The 27,040-nt window shown below is 50.7% G+C and overlaps 7 non-coding genes across 7 annotated transcripts; all 7 read left to right on the top strand.

The window, feature by feature from the left end:
• The first annotated feature begins 3,072 nt into the window (after positions 1 to 3,072).
• LOC138496664 (U4 spliceosomal RNA) lies at positions 3,073 to 3,213 on the top strand. Its single transcript, XR_011278155.1, has one exon. It is a non-coding gene; the product is annotated as a U4 spliceosomal RNA (small nuclear RNA).
• Positions 3,214 to 6,721: 3,508 nt separating this feature from the next.
• On the top strand, positions 6,722 to 6,862 carry LOC138496769 (U4 spliceosomal RNA). The gene has a single exon (XR_011278250.1). It is a non-coding gene; the product is annotated as a U4 spliceosomal RNA (small nuclear RNA).
• A 3,508-nt stretch (positions 6,863 to 10,370) lies between these two features.
• Positions 10,371 to 10,511, top strand: LOC138496646 (U4 spliceosomal RNA). The gene has a single exon (XR_011278139.1). It is a non-coding gene; the product is annotated as a U4 spliceosomal RNA (small nuclear RNA).
• Positions 10,512 to 14,019: 3,508 nt separating this feature from the next.
• LOC138496344 (U4 spliceosomal RNA) lies at positions 14,020 to 14,160 on the top strand. Its single transcript, XR_011277864.1, has one exon. It is a non-coding gene; the product is annotated as a U4 spliceosomal RNA (small nuclear RNA).
• Positions 14,161 to 17,667: 3,507 nt separating this feature from the next.
• Positions 17,668 to 17,808, top strand: LOC138496291 (U4 spliceosomal RNA). Its single transcript, XR_011277817.1, has one exon. It is a non-coding gene; the product is annotated as a U4 spliceosomal RNA (small nuclear RNA).
• Positions 17,809 to 21,316: 3,508 nt separating this feature from the next.
• On the top strand, positions 21,317 to 21,457 carry LOC138496343 (U4 spliceosomal RNA). Its single transcript, XR_011277863.1, has one exon. It is a non-coding gene; the product is annotated as a U4 spliceosomal RNA (small nuclear RNA).
• A 3,508-nt stretch (positions 21,458 to 24,965) lies between these two features.
• Positions 24,966 to 25,106, top strand: LOC138496290 (U4 spliceosomal RNA). Its single transcript, XR_011277816.1, has one exon. It is a non-coding gene; the product is annotated as a U4 spliceosomal RNA (small nuclear RNA).
• The last annotated feature ends 1,934 nt before the right edge of the window (positions 25,107 to 27,040 follow it).

Here is a 27,040-nt window from a genome sequence, read left to right as displayed (position 1 = left end):
TCAGTCTTCCCAAGAGAGGCAAAAGGGCATTTCTGTCCCCATGCATTCTATAGACACATATTCACATGGAGTCAACAACCCGACCTCTCTTGGTGTGACGAATCAACTTCCGGGGCACTAGTGGTCCAGGGAGGAATATCGCTTTCTAGACCATCAATCAGTCCCACACCTCTAGTACACCGGAAGGGGTCCGAACAGTGGACGGAACGCCAGGCTGGTTAGTTGCAACAGAGCGAAAAAACAATTGTGACCCACTGATAAAAGGGACTGTCCAGTCAAGGTTGTATACAAATATCTACTTTAGTATTAATACAACAGACAGTTCTAACACACTACAAAATACAACCCACCCTATAAAGGAAAACAGGGGACAGACAGTTTCACAAAGGAGAGGGATGCACTCTGGATACTGACAGGAGTGCAGTCGGTAAAGCAATCAGTCTGAACTGTTCAAGGTTATTTGGTTGCAGCAGCAAGGGAGCAAGAGGTCGTAAATGTCACTAAGGGCCTTCGGAGAAGGACCAGGGGGACAGAACCACAATGTAACTGGTGTTTGAGATGATCTTGGTACTCGACAGCATCGAGTGGCTTCCAGCATGCTTTGTAGCTCCGGCGACAGAGTTCAAGAGGGACGACAGATGCGGATATCAGTTGGCAGGCAGTTTGGTAAGCGAGGCTGGGCGGACGGCTGCAGGCTGCCCTACCCGGCGGCTCGGGGTGAAGAATCGTTGTCTGTGTGCTGGTTGGTGGATCTGGAACGCTGGTCGAGGGTTCTCAGACGGCTTTAGTGACTGCAGCGTGAGAACAGCCACAGTGGTGCAGCCGGTCGCAGTTTGAGAGCTCGACTGCTTCGAAAAAGTCCTTAAAAGATGGACGCTGGTTGATGCTTGTTGTGGCACTCCTCCGAGCTTCTTCTCAATGGTTGGGTCGACGTTTAAGGCGGCCGACCCAAAGCTGAGAAGAGTGTTTGCCGGCAACGGCCTTGTCCTTTGTTCAGAGACTCTCTGGCACTTCCCACCTAGGAAACTTGCTGGCTTAACCTAGCAGGGCACGCTGTGTGCTGGCTGGGTACCGGTTCTGGTGCTGCTTGATGGATCCTCTGAGTCGGGTATCTCCCTCTGTTCCCTGGGAGATGTTTTGGGAGGTATTTTGCTTCCCTCTTGGAAATCCTGGACTTCCTTTACTGGCGGAAGCCGTGAGGCAGACTGTACCATCACCGAGGGTCCGAATGAGTCCTTCTTCGTACTCCTTTTGAAGTCGTCGGATGATCTGCTTAGTGAGGGGCTCAGCCCTCTTTTAAAGCCAAATGGGCCCCAGTGATTGGAGCATGCTAAGCCTACCTTAAAGACCCAATCCTGGGTCCCCACCACCAATCTTCTGTCATGCGTAAGGTCATGACCAGAGTGCTTTGCAACAGGAAAGGTAAGGGGTGACAACATGTACTACTAAGCCGCACCCATCTTCCTGTCTCCTGTGGATCAAAGTGGCTCTCTGGTTAATTGAGCTCGAGAACAGACTGTCTGCATCAAATCACATATATCTTCCCTCTGAAAGGGGGTGGCCCTGCAGCGGTTGCCTACTGTAAACAGTTGTTCCACACATGACATTCAATGGCCTTCATACAGAGGGGTGGGAGCTAGCTTCAAGCTGACACATTGCATATGAAAAAGGTGTTGGGGTTTCCTGCCCTGTGTTAGTTCTGTGAACAGGCCTCTTGGCAGGCCTGCTTCACTTAACTCTCATCAGTATGCGCTGCCATCAGAGAGAACCTAACAATAGGCAGGGCATATCGATGGAGCCTTTGCTATTTTAAGTAGGCTGACCAGGGCCGGAGGAAGGCGTTGCCTTCCCCCTTCAGAGATGCTTTGATGTACCCATGGCTGTCACATTGCAGCTAAATGTGACAGGAGGACCGCACCGGTAGACTGTGTCCCCCAGAGTGCACTTGACTATGTGTTTGTTGTGCAGTGTCCATTGGGAAATGTGTGCGGAATAGCCCCACACATTTCCAGGAGGTTTACCTACCAACATTCCATTTCTTTTTTAAAAGTATCAAACCAGCCCAGGCGGAGCGCACACTCCCCGTGCGGATGGTCTAATTCCTCACTCTTGGTCAGGTTCTTCAATTCCTACCAGTCAAGTGGTCTCTTCTGTCTGTGTCTGCACTTCATTTGCACAGCAAACAGGCATGTCTTTCCCATGGCAACAGTGTCTTCTCCAAGCTGCACACACAGACAGCCGTTTCTCAGGCTAAATGTTCTCTTCTGACCTCAGTGGCAGAGCCACACTAAGCAGATGGCTCTGCAAAGGCCCAGGGGCTACAGCAAAAAGCCTGAACAGGGCAAGGCCGCTTCATTTTTGGCAGTGGAGTGGAAGTAGAATTGCAGGGTCCGCCCTATGAGACAGGGTACAAGACGTGAATTACATAGGACCTTTTCACTTTTCCCAGAGTCCCCTGCAAAATCGGGTCTATTTTCAAGGACAAGTGCAATTATCACAAACAGGTAGGTATGTGATGGCATGGAAATGTATCGAAATTGTAATGGTTTGGTCAACAGTTGGAACGCTCAGAGACAAATTGATTCACTTCTTGTCAATGTCCTGGCTGCACTGCAGAAACAGCTGGTCGTCCTGGTGGAGCATCACTTCACCTGTCCCCAAAGGAGGCCATTTCTCGATGCTGTCCTCGCTCCTGTGCAATCCTCCAATGGCTCTTTGCATTCTCAAGCCTCTCCCATGTTGCCTTGGCAGCGGCCTGCCCAATAATCTCTCAGGAGGGCGGGGTCACTTGCCAACAGGCCACCGATCATGCTAAGGGAAAGAGCGCACAGGTAGCAGCCTGCTCATTTGCATGTTTACTCCCAGAATCCTATGCATACCTTGCTACTATATTTGCTGTCAGCTTGGTGAGCGCAAGATGATACAGGTGTTCACCTCAACAAATCTCGGCACTGGAATCCAGGCGGTTTTATGAGTTTGACAAAGGATGCTCAGGATGGAGCTTGCTGGGATCAGTGCAAGTTAAATGGGAATCCATTCCCGGGGCGCACGGGCCTCTGGGTCAGGTGCTTTAGCTTTGCGCAGTGGCAGTATCGTAGCTCATGAGGTTTAACTGAGGCGCGATTATTGCTTATTGAAAACTTTACCCAATACCCCGCCATGACAGCTTGAAATATAGCTGGAATTGGTAATTTTTGACAGTCTCTACGGAGGCTGAACCGATTTGTTTGAAAAGGAGACAATGACGCTTTTACTCCACTGGAGAAGACCTAGCAAGAAGGGTGTGTTTTTCGGAACCCATCCCTTCTATTCTTTGTGTTCTCGTGGCCTACCCTCAACAAAGGGGTTTACTTCCAGAAGCTAGCGCATTCGTAAACTCCAAGCGGCGCAGCGAAGTCTATGGAACCGTGACCATGCAGCAGGTGCATTAAGCGCCTCAGTTGTCTCGCTGCCTTCCTGATCTCACGACATGAAAACCATGAGCTTTCAGAACCTAGCAGACAGTGACCTGTCTGCCTTCGATCCTCTTTGCCACATCTGCTCTTGCGAAAGTCATCAGATTGTTGGATGGTTACTCAGGGAGGTCTGGCTGCCACTGAAGCCAACCGCAGCAGAGGGGTCGCTTTACCTTTGGCCTTCGCTCACCATCTCAGTCTTCCCAAGAGAGGCAAAAGGGCATTTCTGTCCCCATGCATTCTATAGACACATATTCACGTGGAGTCAACAACCCGACCTCTCTTGGTGTGACGAATCAACTTCCGGGGCACTAGTGGTCCAGGGAGGAATATCGCTTTCTAGACCATCAATCAGTCCCACACCTCTAGTACACCGGAAGGGGTCCGAACAGTGGACGGAACGTCAGGCTGGTTAGTTGCAACAGAGCGAAAAAACAATTGTGACCCACTGATAAAAGGGACTGTCCAGTCAAGGTTGTATACAAATATCTACTTTAGTATTAATACAACAGACAGTTCTAACACACTACAAAATACAACCCACCCTATAAAGGAAAACAGGGGACAGACAGTTTCACAAAGGAGAGGGATGCACTCTGGATACTGACAGGAGTGCAGTCGGTAAAGCAATCAGTCTGAACTGTTCAAGGTTATTTGGTTGCAGCAGCAAGGGAGCAAGAGGTCGTAAATGTCACTAAGGGCCTTCGGAGAAGGACCAGGGGGACAGAACCACAATGTAACTGGTGTTTGAGATGATCTTGGTACTCGACAGCATCGAGTGGCTTCCAGCATGCTTTGTAGCTCCGGCGACAGAGTTCAAGAGGGACGACAGATGCGGATATCAGTTGGCAGGCAGTTTGGTAAGCGAGGCTGGGCGGACGGCTGCAGGCTGCCCTACCCGGCGGCTCGGGGTGAAGAATCGTTGTCTGTGTGCTGGTTGGTGGATCTGGAACGCTGGTCGAGGGTTCTCAGACGGCTTTAGTGACTGCAGCGTGAGAACAGCCACAGTGGTGCAGCCGGTCGCAGTTTGAGAGCTCGACTGCTTCGAAAAAGTCCTTAAAAGATGGACGCTGGTTGATGCTTGTTGTGGCACTCCTCCGAGCTTCTTCTCAATGCTTGGGTCGACGTTTAAGGCGGCCGACCCAAAGCTGAGAAGAGTGTTTTCCGGCAACGGCCTTGTCCTTTGTTCAGAGACTCTCTGGCACTTCCCACCTAGGAAGCTTGCTGGCTTAACCTAGCAGGGCACGCTGTGTGCTGGCTGGGTACCGGTTCTGGTGCTGCTTGATGGATCCTCTGAGTCGGGTATCTCCCTCTGTTCCCTGGGAGATGTTTTGGGAGGTATTTTGCTTCCCTCTTGGAAATCCTGGACTTCCTTCACTGGCGGAAGCCGTGAGGCAGACTGTACCATCACCGAGGGTCCGAATGAGTCCTTCTTCGTACTCCTTTTGAAGTCGTCGGATGATCTGCTTAGTGAGGGGCTCAGCCCTCTTTTAAAGCCAAATGGGCCCCAGTGATTGGAGCATGCTAAGCCTACCTTAAAGACCCAATCCTGGGTCCCCACCACCAATCTTCTGTCATGCGTAAGGTCATGACCAGAGTGCTTTGCAACAGGAAAGGTAAGGGGTGACAACATGTACTACTAAGCCGCACCCATCTTCCTGTCTCCTGTGGATCAAAGTGGCTCTCTGGTTAATTGAGCTCGAGAACAGACTGTCTGCATCAAATCACATATATCTTCCCTCTGAAAGGGGGTGGCCCTGCAGCGGTTGCCTACTGTAAACAGTTGTTCCACACATGACATTCAATGGCCTTCATACAGAGGGGTGGGAGCTAGCTTCAAGCTGACACATTGCATATGAAAAAGGTGTTGGGGTTTCCTGCCCTGTGTTAGTTCTGTGAACAGGCCTCTTGGCAGGCCTGCTTCACTTAACTCTCATCAGTATGCGCTGCCATCAGAGAGAACCTAACAATAGGCAGGGCATATCGATGGAGCCTTTGCTATTTTAAGTAGGCTGACCAGGGCCGGAGGAAGGCGTTGCCTTCCCCCTTCAGAGATGCTTTGATGTACCCATGGCTGTCACATTGCAGCTAAATGTGACAGGAGGACCGCACCGGTAGACTGTGTCCCCCAGAGTGCACTTGACTATGTGTTTGTTGTGCAGTGTCCATTGGGAAATGTGTGCGGAATAGCCCCACACATTTCCAGGAGGTTTACCCACCAACATTCCATTTCTTTTTTAAAAGTATCAAACCAGCCCAGGCGGAGCGCACACTCCCCGTGCGGATGGTCTAATTCCTCACTCTTGGTCAGGTTCTTCAATTCCTACCAGTCAAGTGGTCTCTTCTGTCTGTGTCTGCACTTCATTTGCACAGCAAACAGGCATGTCTTTCCCATGGCAACAGTGTCTTCTCCAAGCTGCACACACAGACAGCCGTTTCTCAGGCTAAATGTTCTCTTCTGACCTCAGTGGCAGAGCCACACTAAGCAGATGGCTCTGCAAAGGCCCAGGGGCTACAGCAAAAAGCCTGAACAGGGCAAGGCCGCTTCATTTTTGGCAGTGGAGTGGAAGTAGAATTGCAGGGTCCGCCCTATGAGACAGGGTACAAGACGTGAATTACATAGGACCTTTTCACTTTTCCCAGAGTCCCCTGCAAAATCGGGTCTATTTTCAAGGACAAGTGCAATTATCACAAACAGGTAGGTATGTGATGGCATGGAAATGTATCGAAATTGTAATGGTTTGGTCAACAGTTGGAACGCTCAGAGACAAATTGATTCACTTCTTGTCAATGTCCTGGCTGCACTGCAGAAACAGCTGGTCGTCCTGGTGGAGCATCACTTCACCTGTCCCCAAAGGAGCCCATTTCTCGATGCTGTCCTCGCTCCTGTGCAATCCTCCAATGGCTCTTTGCATTCTCAAGCCTCTCCCATGTTGCCTTGGCAGCGGCCTGCCCAATAATCTCTCAGGAGGGCGGGGTCACTTGCCAACAGGCCACCGATCATGCTAAGGGAAAGAGCGCACAGGTAGCAGCCTGCTCATTTGCATGTTTACTCCCAGAATCCTATGCATACCTTGCTACTATATTTGCTGTCAGCTTGGTGAGCGCAAGATGATACAGGTGTTCACCTCAACAAATCTCGGCACTGGAATCCAGGCGGTTTTATGAGTTTGACAAAGGATGCTCAGGATGGAGCTTGCTGGGATCAGTGCAAGTTAAATGGGAATCCATTCCCGGGGCGCACGGGCCTCTGGGTCAGGTGCTTTAGCTTTGCGCAGTGGCAGTATCGTAGCTCATGAGGTTTAACTGAGGCGCGATTATTGCTTATTGAAAACTTTACCCAGTACCCCGCCATGACAGCTTGAAATATAGCTGGAATTGGTAATTTTTGACAGTCTCTACGGAGGCTGAACCGATTTGTTTGAAAAGGAGACAATGACGCTTTTACTCCACTGGAGAAGACCTAGCAAGAAGGGTGTGTTTTTCGGAACCCATCCCTTCTATTATTTGTGTTCTCGTGGCCTACCCTCAACAAAGGGGTTTACTTCCAGAAGCTAGCGCATTCGTAAACTCCAAGCGGCGCAGCGAAGTCTATGGAACCGTGACCATGCAGCAGGTGCATTAAGCGCCTCAGTTGTCTCGCTGCCTTCCTGATCTCACGACATGAAAACCATGAGCTTTCAGAACCTAGCAGACAGTGACCTGTCTGCCTTCGATCCTCTTTGCCACATCTGCTCTTGCGAAAGTCATCAGATTGTTGGATGGTTACTCAGGGAGGTCTGGCTGCCACTGAAGCCAACCGCAGCAGAGGGGTCGCTTTACCTTTGGCCTTCGCTCACCATCTCAGTCTTCCCAAGAGAGGCAAAAGGGCATTTCTGTCCCCATGCATTCTATAGACACATATTCACGTGGAGTCAACAACCCGACCTCTCTTGGTGTGACGAATCAACTTCCGGGGCACTAGTGGTCCAGGGAGGAATATCGCTTTCTAGACCATCAATCAGTCCCACACCTCTAGTACACCGGAAGGGGTCCGAACAGTGGACGGAACGTCAGGCTGGTTAGTTGCAACAGAGCGAAAAAACAATTGTGACCCACTGATAAAAGGGACTGTCCAGTCAAGGTTGTATACAAATATCTACTTTAGTATTAATACAACAGACAGTTCTAACACACTACAAAATACAACCCACCCTATAAAGGAAAACAGGGGACAGACAGTTTCACAAAGGAGAGGGATGCACTCTGGATACTGACAGGAGTGCAGTCGGTAAAGCAATCAGTCTGAACTGTTCAAGGTTATTTGGTTGCAGCAGCAAGGGAGCAAGAGGTCGTAAATGTCACTAAGGGCCTTCGGAGAAGGACCAGGGGGACAGAACCACAATGTAACTGGTGTTTGAGATGATCTTGGTACTCGACAGCATCGAGTGGCTTCCAGCATGCTTTGTAGCTCCGGCGACAGAGTTCAAGAGGGACGACAGATGCGGATATCAGTTGGCAGGCAGTTTGGTAAGCGAGGCTGGGCGGACGGCTGCAGGCTGCCCTACCCGGCGGCTCGGGGTGAAGAATCGTTGTCTGTGTGCTGGTTGGTGGATCTGGAACGCTGGTCGAGGGTTCTCAGACGGCTTTAGTGACTGCAGCGTGAGAACAGCCACAGTGGTGCAGCCGGTCGCAGTTTGAGAGCTCGACTGCTTCGAAAAAGTCCTTAAAAGATGGACGCTGGTTGATGCTTGTTGTGGCACTCCTCCGAGCTTCTTCTCAATGCTTGGGTCGACGTTTAAGGCGGCCGACCCAAAGCTGAGAAGAGTGTTTGCCGGCAACGGCCTTGTCCTTTGTTCAGAGACTCTCTGGCACTTCCCACCTAGGAAGCTTGCTGGCTTAACCTAGCAGGGCACGCTGTGTGCTGGCTGGGTACCGGTTCTGGTGCTGCTTGATGGATCCTCTGAGTCGGGTATCTCCCTCTGTTCCCTGGGAGATGTTTTGGGAGGTATTTTGCTTCCCTCTTGGAAATCCTGGACTTCCTTCACTGGCGGAAGCCGTGAGGCAGACTGTACCATCACCGAGGGTCCGAATGAGTCCTTCTTCGTACTCCTTTTGAAGTCGTCGGATGATCTGCTTAGTGAGGGGCTCAGCCCTCTTTTAAAGCCAAATGGGCCCCAGTGATTGGAGCATGCTAAGCCTACCTTAAAGACCCAATCCTGGGTCCCCACCACCAATCTTCTGTCATGCGTAAGGTCATGACCAGAGTGCTTTGCAACAGGAAAGGTAAGGGGTGACAACATGTACTACTAAGCCGCACCCATCTTCCTGTCTCCTGTGGATCAAAGTGGCTCTCTGGTTAATTGAGCTCGAGAACAGACTGTCTGCATCAAATCACATATATCTTCCCTCTGAAAGGGGGTGGCCCTGCAGCGGTTGCCTACTGTAAACAGTTGTTCCACACATGACATTCAATGGCCTTCATACAGAGGGGTGGGAGCTAGCTTCAAGCTGACACATTGCATATGAAAAAGGTGTTGGGGTTTCCTGCCCTGTGTTAGTTCTGTGAACAGGCCTCTTGGCAGGCCTGCTTCACTTAACTCTCATCAGTATGCGCTGCCATCAGAGAGAACCTAACAATAGGCAGGGCATATCGATGGAGCCTTTGCTATTTTAAGTAGGCTGACCAGGGCCGGAGGAAGACGTTGCCTTCCCCCTTCAGAGATGCTTTGATGTACCCATGGCTGTCACATTGCAGCTAAATGTGACAGGAGGACCGCACCGGTAGACTGTGTCCCCCAGAGTGCACTTGACTATGTGTTTGTTGTGCAGTGTCCATTGGGAAATGTGTGCGGAATAGCCCCACACATTTCCAGGAGGTTTACCTACCAACATTCCATTTCTTTTTTAAAAGTATCAAACCAGCCCAGGCGGAGCGCACACTCCCCGTGCGGATGGTCTAATTCCTCACTCTTGGTCAGGTTCTTCAATTCCTACCAGTCAAGTGGTCTCTTCTGTCTGTGTCTGCACTTCATTTGCACAGCAAACAGGCATGTCTTTCCCATGGCAACAGTGTCTTCTCCAAGCTGCACACACAGACAGCCGTTTCTCAGGCTAAATGTTCTCTTCTGACCTCAGTGGCAGAGCCACACTAAGCAGATGGCTCTGCAAAGGCCCAGGGGCTACAGCAAAAAGCCTGAACAGGGCAAGGCCGCTTCATTTTTGGCAGTGGAGTGGAAGTAGAATTGCAGGGTCCGCCCTATGAGACAGGGTACAAGACGTGAATTACATAGGACCTTTTCACTTTTCCCAGAGTCCCCTGCAAAATCGGGTCTATTTTCAAGGACAAGTGCAATTATCACAAACAGGTAGGTATGTGATGGCATGGAAATGTATCGAAATTGTAATGGTTTGGTCAACAGTTGGAACGCTCAGAGACAAATTGATTCACTTCTTGTCAATGTCCTGGCCGCACTGCAGAAACAGCTGGTCGTCCTGGTGGAGCATCACTTCACCTGTCCCCAAAGGAGCCCATTTCTCGATGCTGTCCTCGCTCCTGTGCAATCCTCCAATGGCTCTTTGCATTCTCAAGCCTCTCCCATGTTGCCTTGGCAGCGGCCTGCCCAATAATCTCTCAGGAGGGCGGGGTCACTTGCCAACAGGCCACCGATCATGCTAAGGGAAAGAGCGCACAGGTAGCAGCCTGCTCATTTGCATGTTTACTCCCAGAATCCTATGCATACCTTGCTACTATATTTGCTGTCAGTTTGGTGAGCGCAAGATGATACAGGTGTTCACCTCAACAAATCTCGGCACTGGAATCCAGGCGGTTTTATGAGTTTGACAAAGGATGCTCAGGATGGAGCTTGCTGGGATCAGTGCAAGTTAAATGGGAATCCATTCCCGGGGCGCACGGGCCTCTGGGTCAGGTGCTTTAGTTTTGCGCAGTGGCAGTATCGTAGCTCATGAGGTTTAACCGAGGCGCGATTATTGCTTATTGAAAACTTTACCCAATACCCCGCCATGACAGCTTGAAATATAGCTGGAATTGGTAATTTTTGACAGTCTCTACGGAGGCTGAACCGATTTGTTTGAAAAGGAGACAATGACGCTTTTACTCCACTGGAGAAGACCTATCAAGAGGGGTGTGTTTTTCGGAACCCATCCCTTCTATTCTTTGTTCTCTCGTGGCCTACCCTCAACAAAGGGGTTTACTTCCAGAAGCTAGCGCATTCGTAAACTCCAAGCGGCGCAGCGAAGTCTATGGAACCGTGACCATGCAGCAGGTGCATTAAGCGCCTCAGTTGTCTCGCTGCCTTCCTGATCTCACGATATGAAAACCATGAGCTTTCAGAACCTAGCAGACAGTGACCTGTCTGCCTTCGATCCTCTTTGCCACATCTGCTCTTGCGAAAGTCATCAGATTGTTGGATGGTTACTCAGGGAGGTCTGGCTGCCACTGAAGCCAACCGCAGCAGAGGGGTCGCTTTACCTTTGGCCTTCGCTCACCATCTCAGTCTTCCCAAGAGAGGCAAAAGGGCATTTCTGTCCCCATGCATTCTATAGACACATATTCACGTGGAGTCAACAACCCGACCTCTCTTGGTGTGACGAATCAACTTCCGGGGCACTAGTGGTCCAGGGAGGAATATCGCTTTCTAGACCATCAATCAGTCCCACACCTCTAGTACACCGGAAGGGGTCCGAACAGTGGACGGAACGTCAGGCTGGTTAGTTGCAACAGAGCGAAAAAACAATTGTGACCCACTGATAAAAGGGACTGTCCAGTCAAGGTTGTATACAAATATCTACTTTAGTATTAATACAACAGACAGTTCTAACACACTACAAAATACAACCCACCCTATAAAGGAAAACAGGGGACAGACAGTTTCACAAAGGAGAGGGATGCACTCTGGATACTGACAGGAGTGCAGTCGGTAAAGCAATCAGTCTGAACTGTTCAAGGTTATTTGGTTGCAGCAGCAAGGGAGCAAGAGGTCGTAAATGTCACTAAGGGCCTTCGGAGAAGGACCAGGGGGACAGAACCACAATGTAACTGGTGTTTGAGATGATCTTGGTACTCGACAGCATCGAGTGGCTTCCAGCATGCTTTGTAGCTCCGGCGACAGAGTTCAAGAGGGACGACAGATGCGGATATCAGTTGGCAGGCAGTTTGGTAAGCGAGGCTGGGCGGACGGCTGCAGGCTGCCCTACCCGGCGGCTCGGGGTGAAGAATCGTTGTCTGTGTGCTGGTTGGTGGATCTGGAACGCTGGTCGAGGGTTCTCAGACGGCTTTAGTGACTGCAGCGTGAGAACAGCCACAGTGGTGCAGCCGGTCGCAGTTTGAGAGCTCGACTGCTTCGAAAAAGTCCTTAAAAGATGGACGCTGGTTGATGCTTGTTGTGGCACTCCTCCAAGCTTCTTCTCAATGCTTGGGTCGACGTTTAAGGCGGCCGACCCAAAGCTGAGAAGAGTGTTTGCCGGCAACGGCCTTGTCCTTTGTTCAGAGACTCTCTGGCACTTCCCACCTAGGAAGCTTGCTGGCTTAACCTAGCAGGGCACGCTGTGTGCTGGCTGGGTACCGGTTCTGGTGCTGCTTGATGGATCCTCTGAGTCGGGTATCTCCCTCTGTTCCCTGGGAGATGTTTTGGGAGGTATTTTGCTTCCCTCTTGGAAATCCTGGACTTCCTTCACTGGCGGAAGCCGTGAGGCAGACTGTACCATCACCGAGGGTCCGAATGAGTCCTTCTTCGTACTCCTTTTGAAGTCGTCGGATGATCTGCTTAGTGAGGGGCTCAGCCCTCTTTTAAAGCCAAATGGGCCCCAGTGATTGGAGCATGCTAAGCCTACCTTAAAGACCCAATCCTGGGTCCCCACCACCAATCTTCTGTCATGCGTAAGGTCATGACCAGAGTGCTTTGCAACAGGAAAGGTAAGGGGTGACAACATGTACTACTAAGCCGCACCCATCTTCCTGTCTCCTGTGGATCAAAGTGGCTCTCTGGTTAATTGAGCTCGAGAACAGACTGTCTGCATCAAATCACATATATCTTCCCTCTGAAAGGGGGTGGCCCTGCAGCGGTTGCCTACTGTAAACAGTTGTTCCACACATGACATTCAATGGCCTTCATACAGAGGGGTGGGAGCTAGCTTCAAGCTGACACATTGCATATGAAAAAGGTGTTGGGGTTTCCTGCCCTGTGTTAGTTCTGTGAACAGGCCTCTTGGCAGGCCTGCTTCACTTAACTCTCATCAGTATGCGCTGCCATCAGAGAGAACCTAACAATAGGCAGGGCATATCGATGGAGCCTTTGCTATTTTAAGTAGGCTGACCAGGGCCGGAGGAAGGCGTTGCCTTCCCCCTTCAGAGATGCTTTGATGTACCCATGGCTGTCACATTGCAGCTAAATGTGACAGGAGGACCGCACCGGTAGACTGTGTCCCCCAGAGTGCACTTGACTATGTGTTTGTTGTGCAGTGTCCATTGGGAAATGTGTGCGGAATAGCCCCACACATTTCCAGGAGGTTTACCTACCAACATTCCATTTCTTTTTTAAAAGTATCAAACCAGCCCAGGCGGAGCGCACACTCCCCGTGCGGATGGTCTAATTCCTCACTCTTGGTCAGGTTCTTCAATTCCTACCAGTCAAGTGGTCTCTTCTGTCTGTGTCTGCACTTCATTTGCACAGCAAACAGGCATGTCTTTCCCATGGCAACAGTGTCTTCTCCAAGCTGCACACACAGACAGCCGTTTCTCAGGCTAAATGTTCTCTTCTGACCTCAGTGGCAGAGCCACACTAAGCAGATGGCTCTGCAAAGGCCCAGGGGCTACAGCAAAAAGCCTGAACAGGGCAAGGCCGCTTCATTTTTGGCAGTGGAGTGGAAGTAGAATTGCAGGGTCCGCCCTATGAGACAGGGTACAAGACGTGAATTACATAGGACCTTTTCACTTTTCCCAGAGTCCCCTGCAAAATCGGGTCTATTTTCAAGGACAAGTGCAATTATCACAAACAGGTAGGTATGTGATGGCATGGAAATGTATCGAAATTGTAATGGTTTGGTCAACAGTTGGAACGCTCAGAGACAAATTGATTCACTTCTTGTCAATGTCCTGGCTGCACTGCAGAAACAGCTGGTCGTCCTGGTGGAGCATCACTTCACCTGTCCCCAAAGGAGCCCATTTCTCGATGCTGTCCTCGCTCCTGTGCAATCCTCCAATGGCTCTTTGCATTCTCAAGCCTCTCCCATGTTGCCTTGGCAGCGGCCTGCCCAATAATCTCTCAGGAGGGCGGGGTCACTTGCCAACAGGCCACCGATCATGCTAAGGGAAAGAGCGCACAGGTAGCAGCCTGCTCATTTGCATGTTTACTCCCAGAATCCTATGCATACCTTGCTACTATATTTGCTGTCAGTTTGGTGAGCGCAAGATGATACAGGTGTTCACCTCAACAAATCTCGGCACTGGAATCCAGGCGGTTTTATGAGTTTGACAAATGATGCTCAGGATGGAGCTTGCTGGGATCAGTGCAAGTTAAATGGGAATCCATTCCCGGGGCGCACGGGCCTCTGGGTCAGGTGCTTTAGCTTTGCGCAGTGGCAGTATCGTAGCTCATGAGGTTTAACCGAGGCGCGATTATTGCTTATTGAAAACTTTACCCAATACCCCGCCATGACAGCTTGAAATATAGCTGGAATTGGTAATTTTTGACAGTCTCTACGGAGGCTGAACCGATTTGTTTGAAAAGGAGACAATGACGCTTTTACTCCACTGGAGAAGACCTAGCAAGAGGGGTGTGTTTTTCGGAACCCATCCCTTCTATTCTTTGTTCTCTCGTGGCCTACCCTCAACAAAGGGGTTTACTTCCAGAAGCTAGCGCATTCGTAAACTCCAAGCGGCGCAGCGAAGTCTATGGAACCGTGACCATGCAGCAGGTGCATTAAGCGCCTCAGTTGTCTCGCTGCCTTCCTGATCTCACGACATGAAAACCATGAGCTTTCAGAACCTAGCAGACAGTGACCTGTCTGCCTTCGATCCTCTTTGCCACATCTGCTCTTGCGAAAGTCATCAGATTGTTGGATGGTCACTCAGGGAGGTCTGGCTGCCACTGAAGCCAACCGCAGCAGAGGGGTCGCTTTACCTTTGGCCTTCGCTCACCATCTCAGTCTTCCCAAGAGAGGCAAAAGGGCATTTCTGTCCCCATGCATTCTATAGACACATATTCACGTGGAGTCAACAACCCGACCTCTCTTGGTGTGACGAATCAACTTCCGGGGCACTAGTGGTCCAGGGAGGAATATCGCTTTCTAGACCATCAATCAGTCCCACACCTCTAGTACACCGGAAGGGGTCCGAACAGTGGACGGAACGTCAGGCTGGTTAGTTGCAACAGAGCGAAAAAACAATTGTGACCCACTGATAAAAGGGACTGTCCAGTCAAGGTTGTATACAAATATCTACTTTAGTATTAATACAACAGACAGTTCTAACACACTACAAAATACAACCCACCCTATAAAGGAAAACAGGGGACAGACAGTTTCACAAAGGAGAGGGATGCACTCTGGATACTGACAGGAGTGCAGTCGGTAAAGCAATCAGTCTGAACTGTTCAAGGTTATTTGGTTGCAGCAGCAAGGGAGCAAGAGGTCGTAAATGTCACTAAGGGCCTTCGGAGAAGGACCAGGGGGACAGAACCACAATGTAACTGGTGTTTGAGATGATCTTGGTACTCGACAGCATCGAGTGGCTTCCAGCATGCTTTGTAGCTCCGGCGACAGAGTTCAAGAGGGACGACAGATGCGGATATCAGTTGGCAGGCAGTTTGGTAAGCGAGGCTGGGCGGACGGCTGCAGGCTGCCCTACCCGGCGGCTCGGGGTGAAGAATCGTTGTCTGTGTGCTGGTTGGTGGATCTGGAACGCTGGTCGAGGGTTCTCAGACGGCTTTAGTGACTGCAGCGTGAGAACAGCCACAGTGGTGCAGCCGGTCGCAGTTTGAGAGCTCGACTGCTTCGAAAAAGTCCTTAAAAGATGGACGCTGGTTGATGCTTGTTGTGGCACTCCTCCGAGCTTCTTCTCAATGCTTGGGTCGACGTTTAAGGCGGCCGACCCAAAGCTGAGAAGAGTGTTTGCCGGCAACGGCCTTGTCCTTTGTTCAGAGACTCTCTGGCACTTCCCACCTAGGAAGCTTGCTGGCTTAACCTAGCAGGGCACGCTGTGTGCTGGCTGGGTACCGGTTCTGGTGCTGCTTGATGGATCCTCTGAGTCGGGTATCTCCCTCTGTTCCCTGGGAGATGTTTTGGGAGGTATTTTGCTTCCCTCTTGGAAATCCTGGACTTCCTTCACTGGCGGAAGCCGTGAGGCAGACTGTACCATCACCGAGGGTCCGAATGAGTCCTTCTTCGTACTCCTTTTGAAGTCGTCGGATGATCTGCTTAGTGAGGGGCTCAGCCCTCTTTTAAAGCCAAATGGGCCCCAGTGATTGGAGCATGCTAAGCCTACCTTAAAGACCCAATCCTGGGTCCCCACCACCAATCTTCTGTCATGCGTAAGGTCATGACCAGAGTGCTTTGCAACAGGAAAGGTAAGGGGTGACAACATGTACTACTAAGCCGCACCCATCTTCCTGTCTCCTGTGGATCAAAGTGGCTCTCTGGTTAATTGAGCTCGAGAACAGACTGTCTGCATCAAATCACATATATCTTCCCTCTGAAAGGGGGTGGCCCTGCAGCGGTTGCCTACTGTAAACAGTTGTTCCACACATGACATTCAATGGCCTTCATACAGAGGGGTGGGAGCTAGCTGCAAGCTGACACATTGCATATGAAAAAGGTGTTGGGGTTTCCTGCCCTGTGTTAGTTCTGTGAACAGGCCTCTTGGCAGGCCTGCTTCACTTAACTCTCATCAGTATGCGCTGCCATCAGAGAGAACCTAACAATAGGCAGGGCATATCGATGGAGCCTTTGCTATTTTAAGTAGGCTGACCAGGGCCGGAGGAAGGCGTTGCCTTCCCCCTTCAGAGATGCTTTGATGTACCCATGGCTGTCACATTGCAGCTAAATGTGACAGGAGGACCGCACCGGTAGACTCTGTCCCCCAGAGTGCACTTGACTATGTGTTTGTTGTGCAGTGTCCATTGGGAAATGTGTGCGGAATAGCCCCACACATTTCCAGGAGGTTTACCTACCAACATTCCATTTCTTTTTTAAAAGTATCAAACCAGCCCAGGCGGAGCGCACACTCCCCGTGCGGATGGTCTAATTCCTCACTCTTGGTCAGGTTCTTCAATTCCTACCAGTCAAGTGGTCTCTTCTGTCTGTGTCTGCACTTCATTTGCACAGCAAACAGGCATGTCTTTCCCATGGCAACAGTGTCTTCTCCAAGCTGCACACACAGACAGCCGTTTCTCAGGCTAAATGTTCTCTTCTGACCTCAGTGGCAGAGCCACACTAAGCAGATGGCTCTGCAAAGGCCCAGGGGCTACAGCAAAAAGCCTGAACAGGGCAAGGCCGCTTCATTTTTGGCAGTGGAGTGGAAGTAGAATTGCAGGGTCCGCCCTATGAGACAGGGTACAAGACGTGAATTACATAAGACCTTTTCACTTTCCCAGAGTCCCCTGCAAAATCGGGTCTATTTTCAAGGACAAGTGCAATTATCACAAACAGGTAGGTATGTGATGGCATGGAAATGTATCGAAATTGTAATGGTTTGGTCAACAGTTGGAACGCTCAGAGACAAATTGATTCACTTCTTGTCAATGTCCTGGCTGCACTGCAGAAACAGCTGGTCGTCCTGGTGGAGCATCACTTCACCTGTCCCCAAAGGAGCCCATTTCTCGATGCTGTCCTCGCTCCTGTGCAATCCTCCAATGGCTCTTTGCATTCTCAAGCCTCTCCCATGTTGCCTTGGCAGCGGCCTGCCCAATAATCTCTCAGGAGGGCGGGGTCACTTGCCAACAGGCCACCGATCATGCTAAGGGAAAGAGCGCACAGGTAGCAGCCTGCTCATTTGCATGTTTACTCCCAGAATCCTATGCATACCTTGCTACTATATTTGCTGTCAGTTTGGTGAGCGCAAGATGATACAGGTGTTCACCTCAACAAATCTCGGCACTGGAATCCAGGCGGTTTTATGAGTTTGACAAAGGATGCTCAGGATGGAGCTTGCTGGGATCAGTGCAAGTTAAATGGGAATCCATTCCCGGGGCGCACGGGCCTCTGGGTCAGGTGCTTTAGCTTTGCGCAGTGGCAGTATCGTAGCTCATGAGGTTTAACCGAGGCGCGATTATTGCTTATTGAAAACTTTACCCAATACCCCGCCATGACAGCTTGAAATAGAGCTGGAATTGGTAATTTTTGACAGTCTCTACGGAGGCTGAACCGATTTGTTTGAAAAGGAGACAATGACGCTTTTACTCCACTGGAGAAGACCTAGCAAGAGGGGTGTGTTTTTCGGAACCCATCCCTTCTATTCTTTGTTCTCTCGTGGCCTACCCTCAACAAAGGGGTTTACTTCCAGAAGCTAGCGCATTCGTAAACTCCAAGCGGCGCAGCGAAGTCTATGGAACCGTGACCATGCAGCAGGTGCATTAAGCGCCTCAGTTGTCTCGCTGCCTTCCTGATCTCACGACATGAAAACCATGAGCTTTCAGAACCTAGCAGACAGTGACCTGTCTGCCTTCGATCCTCTTTGCCACATCTGCTCTTGCGAAAGTCATCAGATTGTTGGATGGTTACTCAGGGAGGTCTGGCTGCCACTGAAGCCAACCGCAGCAGAGGAGTCGCTTTACCTTTGGCCTTCGCTCACCATCTCAGTCTTCCCAAGAGAGGCAAAAGGGCATTTCTGTCCCCATGCATTCTATAGACACATATTCACGTGGAGTCAACAACCCGACCTCTCTTGGTGTGACGAATCAACTTCCGGGGCACTAGTGGTCCAGGGAGGAATATCGCTTTCTAGACCATCAATCAGTCCCACACCTCTAGTACACCGGAAGGGGTCCGAACAGTGGACGGAACGTCAGGCTGGTTAGTTGCAACAGAGCGAAAAAACAATTGTGACCCACTGATAAAAGGGACTGTCCAGTCAAGGTTGTATACAAATATCTACTTTAGTATTAATACAACAGACAGTTCTAACACACTACAAAATACAACCCACCCTATAAAGGAAAACAGGGGACAGACAGTTTCACAAAGGAGAGGGATGCACTCTGGATACTGACAGGAGTGCAGTCGGTAAAGCAATCAGTCTGAACTGTTCAAGGTTATTTGGTTGCAGCAGCAAGGGAGCAAGAGGTCGTAAATGTCACTAAGGGCCTTCGGAGAAGGACCAGGGGGACAGAACCACAATGTAACTGGTGTTTGAGATGATCTTGGTACTCGACAGCATCGAGTGGCTTCCAGCATGCTTTGTAGCTCCGGCGACAGAGTTCAAGAGGGACGACAGATGCGGATATCAGTTGGCAGGCAGTTTGGTAAGCGAGGCTGGGCGGACGGCTGCAGGCTGCCCTACCCGGCGGCTCGGGGTGAAGAATCGTTGTCTGTGTGCTGGTTGGTGGATCTGGAACGCTGGTCGAGGGTTCTCAGACGGCTTTAGTGACTGCAGCGTGAGAACAGCCACAGTGGTGCAGCCGGTCGCAGTTTGAGAGCTCGACTGCTTCGAAAAAGTCCTTAAAAGATGGACGCTGGTTGATGCTTGTTGTGGCACTCCTCCGAGCTTCTTCTCAATGCTTGGGTCGACGTTTAAGGCGGCCGACCCAAAGCTGAGAAGAGTGTTTGCCGGCAACGGCCTTGTCCTTTGTTCAGAGACTCTCTGGCACTTCCCACCTAGGAAGCTTGCTGGCTTAACCTAGCAGGGCACGCTGTGTGCTGGCTGGGTACCGGTTCTGGTGCTGCTTGATGGATCCTCTGAGTCGGGTATCTCCCTCTGTTCCCTGGGAGATGTTTTGGGAGGTATTTTGCTTCCCTCTTGGAAATCCTGGACTTCCTTCACTGGCGGAAGCCGTGAGGCAGACTGTACCATCACCGAGGGTCCGAATGAGTCCTTCTTCGTACTCCTTTTGAAGTCGTCGGATGATCTGCTTAGTGAGGGGCTCAGCCCTCTTTTAAAGCCAAATGGGCCCCAGTGATTGGAGCATGCTAAGCCTACCTTAAAGACCCAATCCTGGGTCCCCACCACCAATCTTCTGTCATGCGTAAGGTCATGACCAGAGTGCTTTGCAACAGGAAAGGTAAGGGGTGACAACATGTACTACTAAGCCGCACCCATCTTCCTGTCTCCTGTGGATCAAAGTGGCTCTCTGGTTAATTGAGCTCGAGAACAGACTGTCTGCATCAAATCACATATATCTTCCCTCTGAAAGGGGGTGGCCCTGCAGCGGTTGCCTACTTTAAACAGTTGTTCCACACATGACATTCAATGGCCTTCATACAGAGGGGTGGGAGCTAGCTTCAAGCTGACACATTACATATGAAAAAGGTGTTGGGGTTTCCTGCCCTGTGTTAGTTCTGTGAACAGGCCTCTTGGCAGGCCTGCTTCACTTAACTCTCATCAGTATGCGCTGCCATCAGAGAGAACCTAACAATAGGCAGGGCATATCGATGGAGCCTTTGCTATTTTAAGTAGGCTGACCAGGGCCGGAGGAAGGCGTTGCCTTCCCCCTTCAGGGATGCTTTGATGTACCCATGGCTGTCACATTGCAGCTAAATGTGACAGGAGGACCGCACCGGTAGACTGTGTCCCCCAGAGTGCACTTGACTATGTGTTTGTTGTGCAGTGTCCATTGGGAAATGTGTGCGGAATAGCCCCACACATTTCCAGGAGGTTTACCTACCAACATTCCATTTCTTTTTTAAAAGTATCAAACCAGCCCAGGCGGAGCGCACACTCCCCGTGCGGATGGTCTAATTCCTCACTCTTGGTCAGGTTCTTCAATTCCTACCAGTCAAGTGGTCTCTTCTGTCTGTGTCTGCACTTCATTTGCACAGCAAACAGGCATGTCTTTCCCATGGCAACAGTGTCTTCTCCAAGCTGCACACACAGACAGCCGTTTCTCAGGCTAAATGTTCTCTTCTGACCTCAGTGGCAGAGCCACACTAAGCAGATGGCTCTGCAAAGGCCCAGGGGCTACAGCAAAAAGCCTGAACAGGGCAAGGCCGCTTCATTTTTGGCAGTGGAGTGGAAGTAGAATTGCAGGGTCCGCCCTATGAGACAGGGTACAAGACGTGAATTACATAGGACCTTTTCACTTTTCCCAGAGTCCCCTGCAAAATCGGGTCTATTTTCAAGGACAAGTGCAATTATCACAAACAGGTAGGTATGTGATGGCATGGAAATGTATCGAAATTGTAATGGTTTGGTCAACAGTTGGAACGCTCAGAGACAAATTGATTCACTTCTTGTCAATGTCCTGGCTGCACTGCAGAAACAGCTGGTCGTCCTGGTGGAGCATCACTTCACCTGTCCCCAAAGGAGCCCATTTCTCGATGCTGTCCTCGCTCCTGTGCAATCCTCCAATGGCTCTTTGCATTCTCAAGCCTCTCCCATGTTGCCTTGGCAGCGGCCTGCCCAATAATCTCTAAGGAGGGCGGGGTCACTTGCCAACAGGCCACCGATCATGCTAAGGGAAAGAGCGCACAGGTAGCAGCCTGCTCATTTGCATGTTTACTCCCAGAATCCTATGCATACCTTGCTACTATATTTGCTGTCAGTTTGGTGAGCGCAAGATGATACAGGTGTTCACCTCAACAAATCTCGGCACTGGAATCCAGGCGGTTTTATGAGTTTGACAAAGGATGCTCAGGATGGAGCTTGCTGGGATCAGTGCAAGTTAAATGGGAATCCATTCCCGGGGCGCACGGGCCTCTGGGTCAGGTGCTTTAGCTTTGCGCAGTGGCAGTATCGTAGCTCATGAGGTTTAACCGAGGCGCGATTATTGCTTATTGAAAACTTTACCCAATACCCCGCCATGACAGCTTGAAATATAGCTGGAATTGGTAATTTTTGACAGTCTCTACGGAGGCTGAACCGATTTGTTTGAAAAGGAGACAATGACGCTTTTACTCCACTGGAGAAGACCTAGCAAGAGGGGTGTGTTTTTCGGAACCCATCCCTTCTATTCTTTGTTCTCTCGTGGCCTACCCTCAACAAAGGGGTTTACTTCCAGAAGCTAGCGCATTCGTAAACTCCAAGCGGTGCAGCGAAGTCTATGGAACCGTGACCATGCAGCAGGTGCATTAAGCGCCTCAGTTGTCTCGCTGCCTTCCTGATCTCACGACATGAAAACCATGAGCTTTCAGAACCTAGCAGACAGTGACCTGTCTGCCTTCGATCCTCTTTGCCACATCTGCTCTTGCGAAAGTCATCAGATTGTTGGATGGTTACTCAGGGAGGTCTGGCTGCCACTGAAGCCAACCGCAGCAGAGGGGTCGCTTTACCTTTGGCCTTCGCTCACCATCTCAGTCTTCCCAAGAGAGGCAAAAGGGCATTTCTGTCCCCATGCATTCTATAGACACATATTCACGTGGAGTCAACAACCCGACCTCTCTTGGTGTGACGAATCAACTTCCGGGGCACTAGTGGTCCAGGGAGGAATATCGCTTTCTAGACCATCAATCAGTCCCACACCTCTAGTACACCGGAAGGGGTCCGAACAGTGGACGGAACGTCAGGCTGGTTAGTTGCAACAGAGCGAAAAAACAATTGTGACCCACTGATAAAAGGGACTGTCCAGTCAAGGTTGTATACAAATATCTACTTTAGTATTAATACAACAGACAGTTCTAACACACTACAAAATACAACCCACCCTATAAAGGAAAACAGGGGACAGACAGTTTCACAAAGGAGAGGGATGCACTCTGGATACTGACAGGAGTGCAGTCGGTAAAGCAATCAGTCTGAACTGTTCAAGGTTATTTGGTTGCAGCAGCAAGGGAGCAAGAGGTCGTAAATGTCACTAAGGGCCTTCGGAGAAGGACCAGGGGGACAGAACCACAATGTAACTGGTGTTTGAGATGATCTTGGTACTCGACAGCATCGAGTGGCTTCCAGCATGCTTTGTAGCTCCGGCAACAGAGTTCAAGAGGGACGACAGATGCGGATATCAGTTGGCAGGCAGTTTGGTAAGCGAGGCTGGGTGGACGGCTGCAGGCTGCCCTACCCGGCGGCTCGGGGTGAAGAATCGTTGTCTGTGTGCTGGTTGGTGGATCTGGAACGCTGGTCGAGGGTTCTCAGACGGCTTTAGTGACTGCAGCGTGAGAACAGCCACAGTGGTGCAGCCGGTCGCAGTTTGAGAGCTCGACTGCTTCGAAAAAGTCCTTAAAAGATGGACGCTGGTTGATGCTTGTTGTGGCACTCCTCCGAGCTTCTTCTCAATGCTTGGGTCGACGTTTAAGGCGGCCGACCCAAAGCTGAGAAGAGTGTTTGCCGGCAACGGCCTTGTCCTTTGTTCAGAGACTCTCTGGCACTTCCCACCTAGGAAGCTTGCTGGCTTAACCTAGCAGGGCACGCTGTGTGCTGGCTGGGTACCGGTTCTGGTGCTGCTTGATGGATCCTCTGAGTCGGGTATCTCCCTCTGTTCCCTGGGAGATGTTTTGGGAGGTATTTTGCTTCCCTCTTGGAAATCCTGGACTTCCTTCACTGGCGGAAGCCGTGAGGCAGACTGTACCATCACCGAGGGTCCGAATGAGTCCTTCTTCGCACTCCTTTTGAAGTCGTCGGATGATCTGCTTAGTGAGGGGCTCAGCCCTCTTTTAAAGCCAAATGGGCCCCAGTGATTGGAGCATGCTAAGCCTACCTTAAAGACCCAATCCTGGGTCCCCACCACCAATCTTCTGTCATGCGTAAGGTCATGACCAGAGTGCTTTGCAACAGGAAAGGTAAGGGGTGACAACATGTACTACTAAGCCGCACCCATCTTCCTGTCTCCTGTGGATCAAAGTGGCTCTCTGGTTAATTGAGCTCGAGAACAGACTGTCTGCATCAAATCACATATATCTTCCCTCTGAAAGGGGGTGGCCCTGCAGCGGTTGCCTACTGTAAACAGTTGTTCCACACATGACATTCAATGGCCTTCATACAGAGGGGTGGGAGCTAGCTTCAAGCTGACACATTGCATATGAAAAAGGTGTTGGGGTTTCCTGCCCTGTGTTAGTTCTGTGAACAGGCCTCTTGGCAGGCCTGCTTCACTTAACTCTCATCAGTATGCGCTGCCATCAGAGAGAACCTAACAATAGGCAGGGCATATCGATGGAGCCTTTGCTATTTTAAGTAGGCTGACCAGGGCCGGAGGAAGGCGTTGCCTTCCCCCTTCAGAGATGCTTTGATGTACCCATGGCTGTCACATTGCAGCTAAATGTGACAGGAGGACCGCACCGGTAGACTGTGTCCCCCAGAGTGCACTTGACTATGTGTTTGTTGTGCAGTGTCCATTGGGAAATGTGTGCGGAATAGCCCCACACATTTCCAGGAGGTTTACCTACCAACATTCCATTTCTTTTTTAAAAGTATCAAACCAGCCCAGGCGGAGCGCACACTCCCCGTGCGGATGGTCTAATTCCTCACTCTTGGTCAGGTTCTTCAATTCCTACCAGTCAAGTGGTCTCTTCTGTCTGTGTCTGCACTTCATTTGCACAGCAAACAGGCATGTCTTTCCCATGGCAACAGTGTCTTCTCCAAGCTGCACACACAGACAGCCGTTTCTCAGGCTAAATGTTCTCTTCTGACCTCAGTGGCAGAGCCACACTAAGCAGATGGCTCTGCAAAGGCCCAGGGGCTACAGCAAAAAGCCTGAACAGGGCAAGGCCGCTTCATTTTTGGCAGTGGAGTGGAAGTAGAATTGCAGGGTCCGCCCTATGAGACAGGGTACAAGACGTGAATTACATAGGACCTTTTCACTTTTCCCAGAGTCCCCTGCAAAATCGGGTCTATTTTCAAGGACAAGTGCAATTATCACAAACAGGTAGGTATGTGATGGCATGGAAATGTATCGAAATTGTAATGGTTTGGTCAACAGTTGGAACGCTCAGAGACAAATTGATTCACTTCTTGTCAATGTCCTGGCTGCACTGCAGAAACAGCTGGTCGTCCTGGTGGAGCATCACTTCACCTGTCCCCAAAGGAGCCCATTTCTCGATGCTGTCCTCGCTCCTGTGCAATCCTCCAATGGCTCTTTGCATTCTCAAGCCTCTCCCATGTTGCCTTGGCAGCGGCCTGCCCAATAATCTCTCAGGAGGGCGGGGTCACTTGCCAACAGGCCACCGATCATGCTAAGGGAAAGAGCGCACAGGTAGCAGCCTGCTCATTTGCATGTTTACTCCCAGAATCCTATGCATACCTTGCTACTATATTTGCTGTCAGTTTGGTGAGCGCAAGATGATACAGGTGTTCACCTCAACAAATCTCGGCACTGGAATCCAGGCGGTTTTATGAGTTTGACAAAGGATGCTCAGGATGGAGCTTGCTGGGATCAGTGCAAGTTAAATGGGAATCCATTCCCGGGGCGCACGGGCCTCTGGGTCAGGTGCTTTAGCTTTGCGCAGTGGCAGTATCGTAGCTCATGAGGTTTAACCGAGGCGCGATTATTGCTTATTGAAAACTTTACCCAATACCCCGCCATGACAGCTTGAAATAGAGCTGGAATTGGTAATTTTTGACAGTCTCTACGGAGGCTGAACCGATTTGTTTGAAAAGGAGACAATGACGCTTTTACTCCACTGGAGAAGACCTAGCAAGAGGGGTGTGTTTTTCGGAACCCATCCCTTCTATTCTTTGTTCTCTCGTGGCCTACCCTCAACAAAGGGGTTTACTTCCAGAAGCTAGCGCATTCGTAAACTCCAAGCGGCGCAGCGAAGTCTATGGAACCGTGACCATGCAGCAGGTGCATTAAGCGCCTCAGTTGTCTCGCTGCCTTCCTGATCTCACGACATGAAAACCATGAGCTTTCAGAACCTAGCAGACAGTGACCTGTCTGCCTTCGATCCTCTTTGCCACATCTGCTCTTGCGAAAGTCATCAGATTGTTGGATGGTTACTCAGGGAGGTCTGGCTGCCACTGAAGCCAACCGCAGCAGAGGGGTCGCTTTACCTTTGGCCTTCGCTCACCATCTCAGTCTTCCCAAGAGAGGCAAAAGGGCATTTCTGTCCCCATGCATTCTATAGACACATATTCACGTGGAGTCAACAACCCGACCTCTCTTGGTGTGACGAATCAACTTCCGGGGCACTAGTGGTCCAGGGAGGAATATCGCTTTCTAGACCATCAATCAGTCCCACACCTCTAGTACACCGGAAGGGGTCCGAACAGTGGACGGAACGTCAGGCTGGTTAGTTGCAACAGAGCGAAAAAACAATTGTGACCCACTGATAAAAGGGACTGTCCAGTCAAGGTTGTATACAAATATCTACTTTAGTATTAATACAACAGACAGTTCTAACACACTACAAAATACAACCCACCCTATAAAGGAAAACAGGGGACAGACAGTTTCACAAAGGAGAGGGATGCACTCTGGATACTGACAGGAGTGCAGTCGGTAAAGCAATCAGTCTGAACTGTTCAAGGTTATTTGGTTGCAGCAGCAAGGGAGCAAGAGGTCGTAAATGTCACTAAGGGCCTTCGGAGAAGGACCAGGGGGACAGAACCACAATGTAACTGGTGTTTGAGATGATCTTGGTACTCGACAGCATCGAGTGGCTTCCAGCATGCTTTGTAGCTCCGGCGACAGAGTTCAAGAGGGACGACAGATGCGGATATCAGTTGGCAGGCAGTTTGGTAAGCGAGGCTGGGCGGACGGCTGCAGGCTGCCCTACCCGGCGGCTCGGGGTGAAGAATCGTTGTCTGTGTGCTGGTTGGTGGATCTGGAACGCTGGTCGAGGGTTCTCAGACGGCTTTAGTGACTGCAGCGTGAGAACAGCCACAGTGGTGCAGCCGGTCGCAGTTTGAGAGCTCGACTGCTTCGAAAAAGTCCTTAAAAGATGGACGCTGGTTGATGCTTGTTGTGGCACTCCTCCGAGCTTCTTCTCAATGCTTGGGTCGACGTTTAAGGCGGCCGACCCAAAGCTGAGAAGAGTGTTTGCCGGCAACGGCCTTGTCCTTTGTTCAGAGACTCTCTGGCACTTCCCACCTAGGAAGCTTGCTGGCTTAACCTAGCAGGGCACGCTGTGTGCTGGCTGGGTACCGGTTCTGGTGCTGCTTGATGGATCCTCTGAGTCGGGTATCTCCCTCTGTTCCCTGGGAGATGTTTTGGGAGGTATTTTGCTTCCCTCTTGGAAATCCTGGACTTCCTTCACTGGCGGAAGCCGTGAGGCAGACTGTACCATCACCGAGGGTCCGAATGAGTCCTTCTTCGTACTCCTTTTGAAGTCGTCGGATGATCTGCTTAGTGAGGGGCTCAGCCCTCTTTTAAAGCCAAATGGGCCCCAGTGATTGGAGCATGCTAAGCCTACCTTAAAGACCCAATCCTGGGTCCCCACCACCAATCTTCTGTCATGCGTAAGGTCATGACCAGAGTGCTTTGCAACAGGAAAGGTAAGGGGTGACAACATGTACTACTAAGCCGCACCCATCTTCCTGTCTCCTGTGGATCAAAGTGGCTCTCTGGTTA

The sequence above is a fragment of the Ambystoma mexicanum genome, chromosome 10 (genome assembly GCF_040938575.1).
Source record: "Ambystoma mexicanum isolate Mex_15411 chromosome 10, UKY_AmexF1_1, whole genome shotgun sequence".
NCBI classification, from domain to species: domain Eukaryota; kingdom Metazoa; phylum Chordata; class Amphibia; order Caudata; family Ambystomatidae; genus Ambystoma; species Ambystoma mexicanum.
This window is presented reverse-complemented; position numbering and strand designations above follow the sequence as displayed.